The sequence below is a fragment of the Epinephelus moara genome, chromosome 22, assembly GCF_006386435.1.
Source record: "Epinephelus moara isolate mb chromosome 22, YSFRI_EMoa_1.0, whole genome shotgun sequence".
NCBI lineage: Eukaryota > Metazoa > Chordata > Actinopteri > Perciformes > Serranidae > Epinephelus > Epinephelus moara.
The window spans coordinates 15,619,676-15,628,757 of record NC_065527.1 but is presented as its reverse complement, the minus strand read 5'-3'; positions in this window follow the sequence as shown (position 1 = coordinate 15,628,757).

Below are 9,082 nucleotides of genomic sequence, written 5' to 3'. Positions count from 1 at the left end.
ATACTTTTGCTCTCACTGTACACCACCCCGTATCCATTAAAGTGTGACTCATCAGCATCCGCAATGAGGAAAACAGGCTATCATCCACATTTAACTGTGATGGAGACGTGAATCAAGATGCTCGGAGGGTAATGAGAGAAGAGAAAGAGAAACAGAAAGAGGAGGGGGTCGAGTTTTCCCAACCATATCTGATTGGTTTGATCACCAGCTGCTGAGTGAGATGGTGAAATGTCGTGCCCGCGCCAAGTCGCTCTGTTCCCCCTGGTGTTGACGCTCTGCCCTGCAGTCGCTCTCAATTACTCATTGATGATGCTCTGCTGTTTGTCTCATAGAATCTTGAGTGTGTGTGTGGGCCACGTCTTTGTGACAACGGCTTGGTGAACGCTGGATGAAAGATAAAAAGCTTTTTTTAAGGACGGTAAAATCTAATCCTTTTCATCACACTAAAAAAGGTAAAATTCTGCTCAGTTTCAGCTCTTAAAGTGCGCCACACTGCTGGAAATAATAGCATGGAACATTTGTACTCCACACGAGACAAGCTGGTTTCTCTCTCGCACAGGATGACATGCTCTGATGGAAAACTTGCCAGAAATCTTCTCATTCTGACAAATGCTGCCTAGACACCACTCGATTTGCTTCCTAGGAAAATGAGAAGCACTGCAGAAGGCTGTGATGCTGCTGTCTCTAGCACTGTCTCATCCTAATCTTTTGGGTGCTTCCCTGTGAGATACGCGGTACAAAACAGCACCATAAAATATCCTGAAATTCAGCAAATGCGCCCACGGAAACGCTGCATGTCGTTGCAATCTCTGTGCCCAGCGTGGGCTTCGTTTTTGATCCTGGCGTGGCATACATGCAGCACTGCAGTCCCTCACACTCCATATGTGTCTTTAATGATAATGCAAAACAAGGCTCCCCATGGTGCAAGTCTTTGGAGATGCTGGGGTTTCAGTTGTCAGGGAGCAAGACACACACACACACACACACACACACACACACACTGACAGCAGGCCATTTCCACACTGCATGTCTGTTTAGTTTATGTAATGCCCAATACCCAGAACAGCTCAGGAGCAGCGACTGTTGGCTGCATACATTAGATGACACACTTTCACTTTCAGGAGGGACTCCAGACGGTGCAGTAAACATGTGAGGCCTAGATACAGAGATAGCATAGCATTTCTTATGCACCGCCGCTGCTGCCTGGCATCTGATTAGGTGGATCTTGTAGCAGAGGAAAGCGGCACAGTTTCCAGGAAGTCACTCGGTTGTTAAATTAGTCGAAATAACCAAGTATTCTACAGATCATCAGCCATATCTGAGCAATGGTATTATTCGCTGTATCGTGTGCATCATTTCCATTTGGCAGTTTTTCAGGGAAGCAAGGGAAAACAAGGAAAAACAGTAATTAACACTGGCAGTTTTTAACACTGCAGGCATCTGGATGTGTGAGTGCAACTGTGAAAATACAGGCAACATATCATGGATTTTGTTATGACGAAAAGAGAGTTGGCAACAAATAAAGTCTGATGTGAAATTAAAGGCGCAGTGTTTAGGATTTAGTGGCACCTAGTGATGAGAAAACAGATTGCAACCAGCTGAAATTGCTCCAATGTGCCAAGAATGAGCTCCTGGTTAGAATTCCTTCAGTGTTCATTGTTCAGGAGGTTTTGACCGGGAGCTGAATTATCTGCAGAGGTCTCCTCCCCTCTAAAACAAATAGACCAGGTGATTAAAACTCAACTTTTCTCTCTGATAACTTACGATCCAGACTTTTAGGAGGTTTTAACCAGGAGCTGAATTAACAGCCAAGATCTGCTCTCCAAAACAAACAGATTTCAACCGGTAAAAACACTGAATGAAGCAATTTCACATTACAAACCAGTGTTTCTCTGATGCTGTTTGGCTCATTGCAGACAGGCCGCAAGCCCAGCATCTGATGTGTGCTCACCTTTTCTCTCCGATAACTTGCGATCCAGACTTTTAGGAGGTTTTAACCAGGAGCTGAATTAACAGCCAAGATCTCCTCTCCAAAACAAACAGATTTAAACCGGTAAAAGCGCTTAATGAAGCAGTTTCATAATAAAAAAATCAGGCATTTTTCCGGCGTTCGTCAAAAAGGGGCTGCTTACTACGATGGCTAACGCAGAAAAGTGAATGGCCCTATCTGGAGCCAGTGTTTGGTTTGTCCGTTCAGGGCTACTGTAGAAACATGACAGGGAAACATGGCAGACTTATGGTAGATATAAACGGCTCATTTCAAGGTAAGGAAAACACAACAATTCTTATTTTCAGGTGATTATACATTTAAGAAAACATACGTATTATATTCCATTTCTACCCTCCTCCCTCTAAATTCTACACACTGGCCCTTTAAGGTTTTTATGGCCCCACGAAAACATTTGTAGAGCAGTGATGTGCAACACAAAAATCACAATAATACTCAAGCAGAGTGAGCATGGAAAAGAATAATCTGATACAAATGATGCACTCAGTATTTCTCCAAATACTTACGGGGCCAGTTTCACAGACGTGCCTCGACTTAAAGACTTTTTCAGTTGAAAGCCTTCTTCAGTGTCGGATCAAGCTGATCTAATCCACGTCTGTGAAACCAGCCGATACAGCATCAAAGGCAGCTTGCTTGTTGCTTATTTGGCTCGAGTTCCCCCTGCTGTTTTTTTCCAGTGGAGTCGGACCTCACCGGGAGCCGTCAGGGAACATAGTATCGGCTTTCCAAAAAAATATGATTTAGCTCAGAATGCCACAGATGACAATAAAAATTGCAGTGTTCACCCTCTGCTGTGCAACCATTCAAATCCAGAATTCAGACACACAGCAAAGGCATCGCCACAGCTGACTGATAATTTGCCAACTTTTCATTTTCTCATTAAAAGATGTTACGACCCCGTTCTCAAGCTGAGCAGTTTGAACATAAGTGTGAATCATTAAAACAAGTAGATGGGAATATTTGACTTTGATTATGAAGGTGATTGTGGATAATATCTCACCCGTTTCAATTACTGTCACTGTTGGAGTGTAGCTGTAAATTAGTGGACCATAGCTTTGTTAATGACATCAATGGACCAGTCCTTGATAATGAGTCACTTGTCACTTGCTCAGACTTGCTACACAGATGATTCTGACCACGGATGCTCTGTTGCAGACTGAGGAATACGACAGGTGTTTTTAAATCAACAGCCATCATGCTCCTTTTCCTGCTGCTCCGGATTTTTTTCAGATTCCTGCATAGTTATACTCCGGCTATTCAATTCAGTTCAATTAAAAGGCACACAGAGTAGCACATTATGTTACCACATACAACACAAAAAATAAATAGTATTATGTGTTTAAAAAAAGGGGGAGATAGTTGCAGAAGTCCACTGAAGTGTGGTAGTGCAGTCCATGGGAGAGGTAGTCCGAGACGATGGGAGTTGAGAAAATGGACAGCCATGGGCGCAAAGGTTGGCTTCCTCCTCTGCGTCCTGCAACCTGGGCAATGAAGTCTCCGCCCTGAGGGGAGCCACTCAAACCTCGGAAACATGACGTGATGGATCCTGCAGGATCCTGCAGGCCATTTTCATGGTCTGCTGCTCACATAAGGTAGAGAGGGCTCTCAAGGGCTGACCAATGATCTTGGAGCAGACTTTGACAACATAAAGTAGGCGGTTTCTGTTATGTAAATTGATGGAATGAAACCAACAGGCTAGCAGCATGGGTCCAAGGAGGGCAGTGATATAGCTCATCAGTTATTGGATGGATTGCGAACATGTGCGCATCACTTAGATGCTAGCAGAACCGGCCCGCCAAAGGGTCCTATCTGGCCCACTAGATGACTAAGAGGAGCAAGTGATAAAAAAATAAATAGAATAAAATAAATAAAATAAAAAAAAATTTTTTTTTTTAAAAAAATATAAAAAATAAATAAATAAATAAAATTAAAATTAAAAAATAAATAAATAAGAGGAGCAAGTGAAACAATGCATTGCCTGCTTCATGTAAAATTTAGCTTCAGAGGCTTTTTCACTACCTGACCAAAATACAGTCCTCTGATATAACAATGAATACAAAATATTGTCAATCAGCAGCTTCAGCTCAGAAGAATTTGTATCAGGAAATGTGTGGATAAATGCACATGTAATGACAGTGAGAAGTAGACTGAATGTGGAAAAACTGAGATATACTGTTGAAATGGCACTTATTCATCTGAAGACATCTCAGGTTGTTCATCTGTTTGTAAAAGGACAAACGTCTACAGAATGTACTTGTAGTTCTTAATACAAAAAAAGAGAAAATATTAGAGCTGATGGAACTTATAAGTTAATGTGCGATGGTTTTATTGGTCCGGCCCGTCTGAGATCAAATTGAGCTGTATGTGGCCCATGAACTAAAATGAGTTTGACACCTTTGCTGTAGTCTCTGCGGCGCTGTATATGCTGCACGTAGGGCACCAAAACAGCCCAATATAATCATCATCGATCATAATTATACATTTTGCATTAACTCTCCCAGGTAAGGCTCAGACACAACGCAGTTTGAGCTCTGCTGCCGATGCTTTCACTACACTTACGCTTATAGGTTAATATTAGAGTTATTAATATAGTCAGCTGCCTCTGCTGAGCGACAGGAGAGACAGGAACATCTGGTCTTCTTTCTGTCATCAGCACTGATGCAGAACTCACTCAGAAGCAGCCATATAACGACCTCTGCAGCAGAGCAATTGTGCTTAAGGAACCCAAATGGCCAACAGTGGCCCCGTGGAGACTATTTGCTACCCCCTATATGCAGATGACAACATGTGTTTTTGTCATTAACTCTCCAAATGTGGATCAAAATTGATTATTGGATAAATAATTAAAGGCATATTAGTTAAGTGTTATTAAAAACCTGTTTAACCAATTTGAAGCCACAACTGATTTTTTTTTAATTTCCCTTTGAAGAAGTGTTTTCTGAGCTCGCCTGAGCACAAATCTGAAGACATTTTTCAAAAGCAGTTTCTGAGATACAGCCATTTTCATATACTATGTGTAATCTTTGTGCACATGGGACTGCTGATCCATGTTTGTATGTATTGTAGGAAAAACTGTAGCCCCATGTGCCCAAAGACTAAATATAGTGTGATAAGAAAATCTCAACATGTATCTCAGAAACTACAAGGAACACAACCAAGTGTTGAATATCAAAGACATGAACACATATGCAGCGTGAAAAAACATTCCATGTGGAAAACATTTAATAAATACAATGTTGTGTTTTCCTTCTTTTCTTTTTAAAATATCCAGTGATTTTTCATGTGATGTAAAAAAATTCAAAGTTGTAAACTCAGATACTTGCCCAAAAATGTCCGACAAGACTTTAAACAAATCAGAATAAATGTCGCCGCATTTTCTTTATCATACAGACTGTAGTCTTTGGGCACAAATATGCTCTTTCATATAGTGAAAAATTGATTAAATGTTCTTTAGGTCACAGGGGAAGTTAGACAATAAATTATGAAACAGGCACCACTGGCCTCGGAGCGAGAAATCTGCTTCTGTTGTTGTGCCTGCCCTGGGTGTAGGTTTCTGTTTAAGATTTTAAAGCTTTGCTTATAAAAGTGCTCTTAATCTGTGACCACAGTTTCTTTGTCAGTGCTGGAGGTGTTTTTAATCATGGCTCTCTGCATGATGTGATATAAAAGTTCTACTCACAGACGGCTGAGATGCTGATCTTTATTTACAAGGAAGCATTTTCTGTTATGTCGTTAATGATTTGATCAGGTGACAGGCACTTTGCGAGCTTCTTGAACAATGTATCGTCTTTTTTAAAAGCTTTGTTTTTATGACAAAATCAAGACGGAGAGCTGCATTTTTCTCTTTAATAGCTACATTTTGAAGGGCAGAATTTTTCTTGCTGTTGTAATGCTGATACACATAATTGCAGAATGCAGATCTTGTGTGATATTTATAGGGACACTGTCTATGTATTTAATTATGAGGAGCATTTTCATGGTGAGAGAGAGGAGCACAGTCACAGCACATATCACACTTGCCTGCTAAAAACTGGAGGCTGTCACTTTCCCTCTACCACAGCGAATGGACATGGCAGAGCCTGGAAGTATCAAGTATGTGTTATTTCTAATGTAGATGACATGGATTGGACTTTAGACAGGAATCAAGACAACACTCTGCACTGTGGTTTCTTATCTTGTGCACATTTTCCTATATGTTGATGTTTTTCCTCTTCAGATTCTGATTGATGTTTTTCTACTGCCATTTCTTCATACTTTATCTTCTTGCCCTGTCGGATGCGATGTTGAAACTTGAAGAGCAAATCATATTTGGCAGAAATGATGTACTCTGCTAAGGAGAACACCAGAGTCACATTGATTCACACTCCGGCAGACTGTGATTTTTCACAGCCTCCCCCAACATAGCCTACATTGACAGAATACCTCTTTAATGTGTTCCTACGAGATAAAATGCTTCCACAGGCGATTAACCATTCCAACCCTCTCCCATTCATTTCACTTCATCAGATTACTTGATTGCTTGCTAAATGGACTGCCTCTCCCCCCCAGGGGAAATCTACTGTATGTATTTCCTTTGGACAAAATGAGAAATGGTTGATTTATTTTCCTTGCACACTGTGTTTTTAAGACATTCGATCAGCCTGATTTCAGTTCAATCAAGTGTACCTCAGGTTTAGAGATATTATTAATCTTTTCCAACACGTGTTTTATATTCAGGTCTACATAGTGGCCCAGAGCTGTTTTCGTGACAAGGTCGTGACTAGTGAAATGGGAAAGTATCACTGGTAGTTTACAAATTATGGAGACTGAATTAAACAGGGAACCGTGCCTCTGTTTGAATTTTGCAGGTTTCCTCTTGCATTCAGTTCTGATAACAAACTGACAGATATCTAGGCTGCTCGTGTGACTCTTGCTACCTGCCTCACATACAGTACATGGGTTAAGGGAATAGCTTGACATCTTAAGGAATATGATTGTTTGCTTTCTTTACATGGAAAGATCAGCACCACTCTCATATCTGTCAGTTATCTTTAGACAGAGCCAGGCTAGCCATTTCCCCCCGGTCCCAGTCTTCATGCTAAGTGAAGCTAACCAGCTTCTGGCTCCAGCTTCATATTATCAGACAGATATCTATCCATCCATCCATCCATCCATCCATCCATTTTCATTCGCTTATCCCGGGCTGGGTCGCGGGGGCAGCAGGCCAAGCAAAGCACCCCAGATGTCCCTCTCCCCAGCAACGCTTTCCAGCTCCTCCTGGGGGACCCCAAGGCGTTCCCAGGCCAGAAGAGATATGTAATCCCTCCAGTGTGTTCTGGGCCTACCTTGGGTACCAACTCAACTGACCCCTTTCGACGCAAAGGAGCAGCGGCTCTACTCTGAGCTCTCTCTGGATGTCCAAGCTCCTTATACTATCTCTAAGGCTGAGCCCAGCCACACCACGGAGGTAACAGATTTCGGCCGCTTGTAGCCACGATTTCATTCTTTCGGTCACTACCCAGAGCTCATGACCACAGGTGAGGGTTGGGACGTAGATGGACCAGTAAATCGAGAGCTTTGCCTTCTGGCTCAGCTCCCTCTTCTTCACCACGACGGTCTGTTGCAGCGTCCGCATCACTGCAGAAGCCACACAAAACCGCAGACCCATCTCAGGCTCCATTCTACCCTCACTCGTGAACAAGACCCCGAGATACCTGAACTCCCTCGCTTGACGCAGTAACTCTCTCCCAACACGGAGGGGGCAGTTCAGGTGGGTGCATGCTGGAGGTCATGCTGGATGAAGCCAACAGAACCACATCGTCTGCAAAAAGCAGAGATGCAATTCTGAGGTCTCCCAATCCGGACCCCTTCGTCCCCCCGGCTGCGCCTTGAGATTCTGTCCATGAAAATCACAAACAGGATCAATGACATAGTGGAGGCCAACACCTACCAAGAATGTGTTGACTTGATATGAGTGTGGTTTTGGGCTTTTCATTTTACTCTCTGCAAGAAAAAATATACAGTAGGTGCATTTCTCAAAATATCAAACCATCACCATGCGCATCCCAACATGCCCAACCTCAAGTAAGAGGAACATGGATCATCCAGTCCTGAGCGAGATTGTGTTTTTCAAGCTGGAGCATTTTTCCCTTGTTTTTGTGTTTCAGTGACTAATGGGAACAACAATTTTTGAAATTGGGGTATTCAGAGGGAGAGCTGCAGCTGGCAGCTGCCGTACAAGCTGCAATGTAACCACTTGGGGTATACACGCACCATCAATTTCCGTCTACTAGAAGGGCTTGTTTTTGCCACTAACTGGCTCGTATTGTTATGATAAGTGTCTGACAACATAATAAAAATAATCCCTTCATTCAAAGTTGATAAAAAAAAACAAAATAAAACCTCCTTGGTTCATCTTTCCATCCTTCCAACAATCACCAATCCTGATATGGTTGAAATAAACCCATGATTCACTCAGTTATATGTGAAAATATGCTGACTCTAGACATGCTAAAATTACAGTTTACTTAAATGGAGTTTGGTGGGTTTGGCGATAGCGACTTTGGGGCTTTATGGTTAAACAAAAAGGATCTTACTCTATAACCCAAAGATCTGTCTCTGTAGGGATCCATTATGTTGTCAGACACTTGTAACAACAATACGAGCCCGTAAGCGGCAAAAACAAGCACTTTTAGTGGACATAAATTGATGGTACGCATATGCCCTAAGTGGTTACATTGCAGTCTGTATCACAGCCGCCGTCTTCATCACTCTCAATACTGGACCAGTTTCAAAAACTGTTGTTCTCATTAGTCACAAGACACAGAAAACATGGGAAAAAAGGGTCCAGCATGAAAGTTGCTCTTTAACAACCTCGGTGAAAGGCTGTTGTGCCCTCTATTGTGAACTTCCTTAGGTACATCAGAGAAATGACAGTATGTGTGTGCAGTACATACATACACAAGATTCACTGCGCAGGTTGTTTTTAGACACAGAGGAGACTTAATTTTATCTGTTCAGAAATGGCTGAGTGAGATCTCGTGGCCCGATGCTGTTTTCCCGTCTCTCTCCCAGGAGATGGAATAAGTCCTACAC